This window comes from Suricata suricatta, chromosome 5 (genome assembly GCF_006229205.1).
Source record: "Suricata suricatta isolate VVHF042 chromosome 5, meerkat_22Aug2017_6uvM2_HiC, whole genome shotgun sequence".
NCBI classification, from domain to species: domain Eukaryota; kingdom Metazoa; phylum Chordata; class Mammalia; order Carnivora; family Herpestidae; genus Suricata; species Suricata suricatta.
This window is the reverse complement of record NC_043704.1, coordinates 90,373,236-90,384,903: the sequence shown is the minus strand read 5'-3', so window position 1 is coordinate 90,384,903 and position 11,668 is coordinate 90,373,236.

Sequence of the window (11,668 nt, the reverse complement as noted above, 5' to 3'; positions counted from 1 at the left end):
GATTTATTTTTGGATAAACACAATGGAAGGAAGATTGAGACAGAGACACTATTCTAGAATTAAGAATTCCCTGCATAAAGAGCCATGATTTTAGTAGTTGACTAGGTTCAAGACTCTGAGGAAACTATTTTATATCATGGTGTTACTGTGAATGAAAATTTAATGAGATAACATGTAAGAAAGCATTTTAAAAAAGTATTTTGTAGTGTTCATTTAATTTTCAGGGAGAGAGACAGAGAGAGAATCCCAAGCCCCAACCTGGGGCTCAATTTCACAAAATGTGAGGTCATGCCCTCATGCTGAAATCAAGAGTTGGACACTTAACCAACTGAGCCACTCAGGCACCCCTAAAAACTATTAACTGCTTCTCTAGCACTAAGCAATATTATCTTATTTATAGCAATTATCTTTTTTCAAAAGACAGGTTGGGTTTATTTTGGCCTAAAATAAATTAATTTCCCTCATTTTCCTGTTTATTTTACAATCCTTGATTACCTCTCTTGCTAGTTTTGTGTAAGTGTGTGAAAGTTTCTGGAATATGTTTCTGTTATATTTGTTAGTGGAATTGTTATAAAAATAAATGCCAGGGAGTCAGAGATTTGCTTCCACATCACCATGCACTATCAGAGGCATTACTCTCATTTCTTGTTTTAATAAACTTCCTTCAAACTCCTAGCCCTAAATTAAATCAGAGTTGTTTTAGAGCTCAAGGACAGAATAAGTCACTTCAGGAAAATAGGACAAAGGAAATCAGGGACTCCAGATGGAAAGTTCAGACTGGACACTATCTTTAAAATGTCATTGCTGTATAAAAAGACTTTGTAAACCATCAATCAACAATGGCTCTAGAAACAGGTGGGTGGCTATAGAAATTAGTATTTTTTTTACTAAGCCTTAGAAAATTTTTTTCAAAGTAGGCTGAATTTGAGAACACTTATGCACGTATATATATTTAAGGAACTAAAAAAGATATGGAGGAAGAATTTCTAGTAAGATCTTAGTAGTTAATGGAAAAATAGCCCCTTGTTTTCCTAAATAGTAGAGTCAAATGAAACAAAAGTCTGTAGATTTATTTTATTTTTATGTTGATATTTAACTTATTTACTAAAACAGGCAAGATTTAAATCTGGTTTTCTTATGTTTTTATTTGTTTGAAACAAGATTAAAAATCAATATGTTTCTCTTGATCATGACAACCATTTATAATCCTATGGCAGTATCCATTCATTTCAAAATAAAAACATAAAGCAAAGCCTCTGGTTTTCAAGAAAAGAGGAGTCTCAAAAAGAAATGGCTTTAGGTCCTTAATGGTGTAGGGAAGCTTTGCAGAGTAAATTATCCGCAATAGTAAACAGATTTTCATAGAATGGAAGCCTGTCCTTAGTTCATGCTCAAAAAAAAAGTCTTCTTAGCCTTGTGGCTATTCCAATTTAATTGAATTCACGCTAGCTAGCACACATGCAACAGTATTTGTTAGCATTTATAGAGTGCTATCTATGCACCAGGCACTAATGCTAAGTCATGATCATATAGTTATTTAGTTTTTAAAACCATGCTTTAACAGCAGATATTTGTCTTATTCCTATGAAAAAATGGATGTTAAACAACCTGTATAAATCTTTCCTTCAACCCTTCATCCCTGCCTCATGGAGACTTTAAACATTATCGAAGCATGAAAACTATTTATTATGTGATGATTCTGAGTACAGATTATGAGGTCACTTAGGTAGTTTCAAATACTGTGAAACTTCCTAGCTGTGAAAGCTCAGGTAATTTATCTATCCCCACATTTGTGTTTCCTTGTGTATGAAGTAAAAAATGTAAAAGGATAATTCTGAGGTTTAAATGAGATAGGAACATATAAAATTACCTAGCATATAGTATAAACTCAGTAAATGTCAGCTGTATTTATTATTTGAATCTCCTTCAAAATTCACCAGCAAGAAGTGCATTATTTTATTTTACTTAAGTATTTTAAGATATTTATTTTGAGAGAGAGCAGCAAAGCATGAATGGGTCAGGGATAGAGAAAGAAGGGGAAAGAGAGAATGCCAAGTAGGCTCCATACTGTCAGTGCAGAGCCAAATGCAGGCCTTAGTTCCATGAACCATGAGATCATGACCTGAGCTGAAATCAACAGTCAGATGCTTCACCAACTGAACCACCCAGGTGTCCCAAGAAGGGAATAATTTTAGAAATCATTTCATTAATTATATTAACTGAGCAAATTAACCACTAAAATATTTTTAAAAAAGAACTTTTCTGCCTTCAAATATATGATTCAAGCAGAAATAATAAATAATCACATGTACAATGTACCATAATATTTATAATGTATTACACAATACTACAATTTAAATAAAGTAACATTTTATTAAATAGGGCTAATCAGAGAAGATTTTCTTCAAGAGATAGATGAGATAGATTTTTTTAGCAGGTAGTTTTAAGAATAACTTTATTTATAAAACATGCTAATTGTCAAAAAATTAGAAAATGCAAAAAAAGTGTTAGAACTAAATGAAGTCACCCATAAATTGGCAACCCAGATTTTTAAGTATCTATTAATATTTTTGCATATTGTCTTAATGCTCTTTGTGTGTATAACCTACATTTAAAAATAATATTTAGTCATTTCCTACATAGATATTTATCATTTTCCCCACCCCACATTATTTTAGAAATTTTTTCCAGTTTATTAAATATGGGTTTTATGAGTGGGCTAAAGAAAAACAAAAGGCATTTTTTAGCTTTGGAATGGGACTGAAAGATAGGCAGTAAAAGATCAGAATACAGCAAATAGCAAATGAGTTTTATTCAGTGAAGGATAGGGTAGTTCATCTGGTTTAACAACAACAGGACGTGAACTCCATAATTGAAGGTGAGCCGTTATCCAGCGCTGCGGTCTAGGCAGGATGGCACTGGTTTAGGGGGAAGCAGTGGAGGGTGTGTGAGAGGCCTCAGTTCACACTACGTTAATACTATTTGACGCTTCAACAATATCAGGTTAGTCACTTGGCTTGGCACTCTCCTTGCCTTGTTTTTTCATGTTTAAAATGAATCAGTAATGTGCCGATCTATCCCAGCGCCTCCGTGTACCTCGGAAAAGGTAGGGTCTGTGAGTGCTTTCACAAGACTGGGGAGCACTGTGCAAAGGAAGTACTCTGGAATGCGAGCCATCAAGGCCACACTCACATCTTTTAATCGTGGTGTTTACAGAATCCACATCAACAGACACACAGCATATACCCTGGAAATCCTGAGACAGTCAACAAAGGATAAGTTTGGAATGGAATTAGCATCCTCCCAAAAGTGTTTGTTTTTGTTTTTGTTTTGGTTTTGGTTAAGAACATGTTTTCTGAACTGGATTCTGGTAGCTATTAGTTTTAGTCCTATAGCCAGCCCTCTAGCAAGTAGTTGGTGTGTGTGTGTGTGTGTGTGTGTGTGTGTGTGTGTGTGTGTGTGTGTTTATTTTTTCTGAATCTGGCAGTAAACCAAATGGATCTGCAGGTTTGGATGTGTGACACAATTCTTGTTAAACATGTTGTCTCCTTTGGTTGGGCATAGAGACTCTCCGTAAGTGAGAATAGACGCAAACAGAGGTAATTAATCACATATCTTTGTGAAACTAGATGTTGTGGGGAGAGAAAAAGACTCTTGCTTCAGTTAAGATAGTCTAGCAAGGACTAAAACTACTTTCTCACTTGAAAGGAGTACTCAAGACATTGGATATCAGGAAGTGAAGGCAACAGTGTCTGAGATACAGGAAACGAAAGAGGTGACTATGACATTGCCCAGCTCACTACCTAGAGGCAGATTCTAGGACATTGTGCTGGGAGGGGACTCAGGAGGAGCAGGGCCACCTCCCAGTTATGAGGACTTGGAGCTGAGGGCTCGGAGAAGGCCTGAATGCAACAGTTTATATTCCTTCTTATTGTCAAGCTACTTCAATTTGGGTTTCAGTCATTTTAGGAAAAAGATCTAATACATCTTCTTATATTTCATTTCCCTGTCCATTTCCTTTATTCCTGAGTTCCATTTCAAAGTCAGGCATACCTCAGGCATTGCGGAAGTCATATGTTAAGATCTGACAAGTGCCCTTTACTATGTAGCTTCAAGTATGTAAGCTGCAAGAACCCAGCCTTTAGAGTGATTTTCGAATTAAATTGTTAAAATGTGTTTTTAACTTAGTACTTTCTGCAAAATCTATTCTTCTGCAGACAGGCTTACAGCCATCTTCTATTAGGGCTGGAAATTGACTTTCTAGCTACTGACACTTGACAGGATGTTTATTTTCCTGTTATAACAATTGCCAATTGTCCACCAATTTCTCTTCTATGGAAATAACGAAGGTCAGCTGTGATGAACTACATTCTCTGTAGCTCTTTCTGACAATTTCTTTATATCCATATTTGATATCAGTAATTGTCTCACTTCCTAAAAAGGGGGAAAAAATGAAGACAATCAGTGCAAATTGCTGTCAAGGTGGGGCAGCAAGATGATAAAGGTGTTTGCGTGGAATTCTCAACCTGACTATGAAAACCATCACCCAACAAGGATGGAATATCAGCACAGATATGTTTTTTTTTTTAATTTCAAAAAAGCTCTGCAGCTTGAAGATAAAATGTAACCTTGCAGTTGCTAAGGTAACTGGGTTTTTCCTCCCCTCTTTAGGAATAGCAGAACAAATTAGGTAAGGAAAAGTTCTGTAAATTGTCAATACATGAATGCCCTGAGGCAGCAATAGCTAAATGCTTCACTGGAATCCTAGGTAACGAATATCACCTTAAAGGGATATTTGCTGTTGATCTGATTTATTTCTTGAGCAATTTAATGCAAATGATGAAATCATCATTACTTCTCCTTTTTTTAGCTTTGACAACCTTTCTTCCTCTTGTTAGTTTTATGCAACTTAATAGCTTCCAGTGGTCCAGACTCAGGATGCTACATTTTTAGATACCATAAAATATGACAAGGTTAATTGTTGGCAATGGTCGACTTTATAATAAGCACATATTTAGAATTCCATATTGATATTTCTCTGTTGCTGCTATTCCCTGGGGCTTCCTTATGGTGTGGCATCATTAATTTCTCATCATTCTGCTGGTAGGATTATTTGTGAAAATATTTGGAATTAGAGACTAATGGTTCATCCATGAAAATCTACTCATTATGTTTGCTTTTAAAGTATCCCAATGTATTTTGACATAAAAAGACATTGATAGGGGCACCTGGGCAGCTCAGTCAGTTAAATGTCTGACTCTCAATTTTGGCTCAGGTCATGATCTCACGGTTTATTAGTTTAAGTCCCCATGTCTGGCTCCATGCTGATAATATAAAGCATGATTGGGACTCTCTCTCTCTATGATATTTCATGTTTTCTAAGATGCACATTCTCCCAAATTTTTGTATCGCCAAAATTAGGATGAATACTGCAATTGATGGTATCTGACCATTGCCATTAGCAACTTCTTTGCTTGTAAAGTATCTTGCAGTGCATATAATAATCAATGATGCAATAAACTGGATGGACTATAGTATTATGACTTATTGGTTTGAAAAGTTTTTGGCAAAATTTGTCCCATAAATTTTTTTATCCTTGTCTTACCAAATAGTACATTAACCAAAGAAGTACTATGATTTTCTAGGCTCATCTTTAATGTAAGCAGCTATCACAGCAGTGTTGTTGATACAAATGTTCTTACTTGTAAATATTCTGTGGATTATTCAGGTGTCACATGATCATCTCTCACTATCTTCCATGCAAACAACACTTTAAAACAAACTCGTTAACAAGATGGATTCACTTGAAATATACTAAGGAGGGAAGGATGTGTTTGCTAGTAATTTATATTTCATTGATCCTGCCTCAGTCCTGTGACTGGGCATCTGATTAATTGGTAAGAGGAATTCACAGGCTGCCTGACCTGAGGTAGAAGCTCTGCCTTCTGATGGGTTTTGGAGACAGTCGCTTCCAAATCAACTCATTCACCAGCTGTGGCACCTCGCAAGTCAGTTAATCTCTCTTAGGCTTAGATCCTCATCTGAAAAAAGGAGTAATTTCACAGATTTGATTATAGTTCAAAGATCAAATCAGATGGAATAATATATTGTACCATAACTGGTACTCAATAAACAGTCTTTTCCTTTTTCCTTTTTTCCCCTCTATACTTGCCAGTTAATTTTTCTTGTGTACCAAATTAATGAAAAAAACAAAATTACTACTTCTCAGTATTTTACAATATGATAAAAATTTATAACCATGGGCGCCTGGGTGGCTCAGTCGGTTAAGCCTCCGGCTTCGGCTCAGGTCAGATCTCACATTCGTGGGTTCGAGCCCCGCGTCGGGCTCTGTGCTGACAGATCAGAGCCTGGAGCCTGCTTCTGGTTCTGTGTCTCCTTCTCTCTCTGCCCCTCCCCCTCTCATGCTCTGTCTCTCTCTGTATCAAAAATAAATAAAACATTTAAAAAAATTAAAAAAAAAGTTATAACCAGAAAATATATAGTATTGTCTAAGTTGAAGAACTAAAGCAATTGACTCATGAAACCCAAACTGAGGAAAGTAAAATTCTAGAATTAGTCTTCAAATAATTTTATAATCTCTATAAGCAAGAGATTACATAGTTCTTATGCAGGATCCACATTTTCTAGTTTTATATTTTATTGCATCAAAAATCACGTCAGAGAATGGTAGTTGGTGCCATAGGGAGTACGAAGGCAGTGGGCTTGGTAGGTGGATACATCCGAATCTATAATATGAGTTTGAATGAATGTCTCTAGACACGAAACTTGTAATAAGTTTAAGTTACTTAACTTTACTGAGTCCCAGTTTCCTATATGTGTAATTACACTAATAATATCTTTGCTTGGAGAATAAGAGGTGATAATGTATGTAAAGTGTTAAAGATAATTTATGAGCTAGAATAGATGGTAAGTAAGTATACCTCCAATATCACAGAAATTTCTTTAGGATGGAAAGTTTTCTCGTGTAGGTAAAAGTTATAATAAACTTCAGAAGACATTTTTAAATGCCATCTTATTCAATGCAAATTCATTGGCGGATCAAATCCCAGTCTGCTGGAGTTTGGAAATAAAACGAATGCCCAAGTCTTGACAGTCTTTTTCCTGACTGTCAAGGATTTTTAATTTAGTGAGGGAATAAAGGCACTACAATGCACACATACTCCAACCCTACAATTCACTTTTGGATGTTTTTGTGTCTGAGCTTTGATGCAAAGGCTGGGATTTAATGGAGTTTTACTTGTTTTTTGGAATGTTTGAGATGGAAAAGACACAGAGTTAAGCTTAATTTTACTTAATAGATTAGAAATAAAAATAGCTCTGCTATAGTTTAACTCTGTTCATTCTCTATCAGTTGTGGACAAGTTCTAAGCATTCCTGAAAGTAAGACAATATTAGAAACATTATATCCAGTTGCATATTTATTAAAATTGAAATGTATGTCAAACATGAATGGTCCAAAAATAAGGATTAGAACATTTTAAAGCAGTGAGTTGGATGAATTATTTCATGTGAATTAGTGTACGTGCTGGGTGAGATGAGTATATTTTGAGGGATGACAGCTGAGGAGGTGTCATATTGTCTTCTGTGTTGTCTTGGTGATAAAGCTCTTTTAGGTAATTTTTGCAATTGCCCATACAAAAGCATCACAGCTTCGTGCTTAAGAGCCAGGCTATGGAATCGGACTGAGGTTGCTTTCTCACCTCTGTCAATTGACACAGTTTGACATTGGAATATTAGGAAACTTTCTAAACCTTTGTCTTCCCAACTTTAGAGTAGGGACAACTTCATAGAGCTATTGTGTGTGTTAGTCTGATTTTGAAGCCAAACACTAAGGTTCCAGGACTCATGCTATTGACTGTTCGTTAGGCCAGATGTTCAAGATGTGTTTTGTTTAAATAGATTATATAGTTAGATCATTTTATTAGGGACACAGAAAGGAAAACAAAATAGGTCAGTAATTTTAACTGATTAAAAATTAAATTGCATCATATGATTCTTCAGCAATTTTAGAAAAATATAACTTAACTTTTGACCCAATCAACCTCAAGAGTTTATGATAACAGTTAATGTAGTTCATTAAATCAGGGAGATCAAAGATGCAAAATAATATCTATGATCTGATACATAGTGTTTAGTATATTTATATTCAATTTCAAATGTGGTATTTTTAGTACTATTTCTGTCTGTTCACCATTCCTGATTTATGTGTGGTGGTAAGGTGTTTCGGACAATAGTTCTCATTTGGAACTTTGTTACATGCTGAGAGCTCTTTTAAAATTAAAAATTTGATTTAATTTTGTTTCAGAAATTACTTATGATTTTCCAAATATAAGTGGAACAGAAAAAAAATGCATCTTTACATGGTCTATTAAAAAATTACTTATGTATTCTTCCAGTGTTTCTCAATTCTTAGCTGGTTGTGAATGTAATCAAGAACCTAAGAATTTGATGAAAAGGAAAATAATATCAATGACAGCATATTTAAATAATATCAATGACAGCATGTTAAAGCACATTATACATTATAGGCAAAATGGTATGTTAAGAATGCTTGGTCAAAACTTTCATTCAGTGACATTAAACACAGATCTGAAACTGAATATAACTATAGTATAACTAGGTTTATTTGTGGAAGATGTTCTTTAACTGTGGTAACATATGGCCCCAAAACCATCTCATGGTTTTCATTTCAGTCACATTGCAAAATACTATTAGTTTATTTGAAATCCTTCACCTACTACAGAACCTTGGCTAGAGAAAGTGTGTAACTATCTAGTCCACTGCAAGTTGTTTATTAAGTACTTGGAAAGTCTTTTCTGAATCAAACGGGATTAACTATTTAGAACTTGTACTTTATGGTTTAATTAAAAGAAGTTGCACATCAGCCTCACTTTTATTTGTTTTAGCTCTATTCCTCTATATCTTTTTTGAACCATCAACTTTAGGGAATTAAAAGTAAGGCAAAGCATCAATTGCAAACTGGCTCCGAAGATATTTGTATGTAACACTGTTGAAATAAAGTGCCTACAGAGTAATTGATAATTTATTTTGTATATTTTTAAATTGAAAATAAAATTGAGTGTCAAATGTCTTCAAGAATGTTTACATAATTACATTTATACTGTAAAACCCATATTAAATACTTGTTATAAAAATAAAATATGCTACTTAACACATAAATAGGAAGAGGCATATTTTGAAAGCATTCATTGTGACACTTAATCATTGTTACTATGTAGCATATTTAATTTCATATTAAAAAAGAATGCAGTGTGATTATGAAAGCGTATCAAGTATAATAAATATCTCTTTAATCAGAACAATATTTAGCATGTGCTTATTCATGAGATTAGTCACTTGTAATTCAATCTAATACTTTAATAAGTCAAGCCTAGGGACAATACTTCTAGAAATAATGAAAATGAGAACATACTAGATTTAGAGATAGTACTGCAAAGTGAAAAACGTTTTGGAGTCAGATGTGGGATTGTAACTCTGTACTTAATCTTGGTGTAAACTTGAACAATTTATTTAGTTTCTGTGCATTTCCCTTTTGTACACAATGGGGAAAAATAACCCTTCTATCAGTTAGCTATTGCTGCATAAGTAACCACCCCAAAACTTTGTGACTTGAAATAGTAAGGACTTATTAATTCTTCACTACATCCAGCTCAGCCAAATTCACTTGTGCATCTACAGTCAGTTGTGTGGATCAGGTAGGTGATTTTCCTAATTTAGGGTCTCGTGGTTGACTGGCTGAGGTTTGGTGTAAGGTGCCTTCACCTGGGACAGCTGGCCTTTCTTTCACGTGATGGCACCTCCTTTCAAAAGGGTAGCTTTGGTGTGTACTCATTGCAGAGAGGGAGTCCATGAGAGTCCTCCACCTCTTCCAAAAATTGTAGAATTATGCTCATAGAATTGTGACTGAAGATTTGTATGGCTTTAGATAGTCTTTTAAATATTATATATTAATATATATGTATGTTTTGCATATGTACACATACATGATATTATGATTACATGAGTATATATGATACATATTTTAAAAATATGGTAACTATTTTTGCTATGATTTCATTGAGAAAATACCTTTGTGTATATAGATTTAAGGGTCCTTTTCAATAATTCTTTCAATGAACACCACTGGACTATATATGGGTGTGGAATTACTGTCCTTGATCCTTTTTATTTTTTCTTGCTTTTAAAAATATTTTTACATATGCAAATGAGCCAGGCAATCTAAATGTAATTCTGTCCTTGTTTACTTGTTATATAACCTTGGCAACATTAATTAACATTTCTTTTTTTGAGATTCCTTAGTCTTTTCTATAAAAATGGTACCTATGTCAACAGATTTTTATAAAGAAACAAATAATGAATGTAAAGGTTTAAACCTTATGCCTAGCAGATATAGATTCAATAATATTGTTTTGAAATTTGTCATAGATTGATATAGTGAAATCTTTTAATTTTAATCTTCTCTGTTCTGTCTTTGCTCTAATCAAAGCCATCTGTGTTTCTCTCTTAGTACACTTTGCATAGATCCCTTTAAGTTTATCTTTCTTGTCCATTGAAAGAAGTCTGCATATAGTATCCAGCAAGGACATAAGGGAGGGGAGGCTCATGTCAATTTTGGACATAAAAAGAAATCAACCAAATGAGATTACCTGTATTGCCTGATTTTAAAATTAAACAGAATTTGGAAGTCAAGGGAAAGGTCAACTAGGACATCTTAGAAAATAATATGGAAATATTAGAAACAGTAAGTGCATTTTTGTAGAGTTTATTTCCTATAATTAAAAAAATATATATTCATTTGCATAATATACACTTCTTATAGTTTTATTGATACTACATACACCAACTGTAACTAACAGAGTGATTTTGAGTAATTCTTTTCAGAAAAGATGGGGTGGTCATTCTTATTCTGTTATTTTCATTACTTGGATATTTATCAAATCTCGTTGTTAATATGTCTTGGAGATAGCCTTAAAGCTTTCCATAGACCTTTAACCAAAACAGATACATCAAAATATGGTATGGGTAGCTTTGAAAGAGTATGCCCTATAGTACACTTCATACACAAACAATAATTATTTGAGGTCTCCTTAAGACAGATATTTTAAGTGTTCTTTGCATATATTGCAGTTATGACCAAATTAAATAAAAGCGTTTTTAATGTAATGAAATACCTGACACGATGTTGGGTTCTTAATGAAGGTTCTTTCCTCACACTTTGAAAGGGACATAGTTTCACATAAATGAAGCCTGTCACTTCTGTTAAATAGATAATTTGAGGGTTTAACCAACCGCAACACGTTTGTTGACTGTAAGACTATGCCTATCAGCCATCTAAACTCGTGTAATAATCAACCAATTATCAGTGCCCACCCCACAGTTTGAGAAATAATATAGTTAGTAAAGTATAATTCATGCAAAATAACATACAATGCAATGTAAAATAGAGGTTAAAATTGTGGGTTCTGGGACCAAACTAGCTGGGATTGATTCCTGGTTCTAACAATTCAGGAGCGTTGTGATCCAGAGGAAGTCACATAACATCTCCGTTTCGCTTTTCAATCCATAAGATGGAAAAGGATACTATATCATAAGGTTATTATGAAAATTAAATGAGTCGAATTTTGTA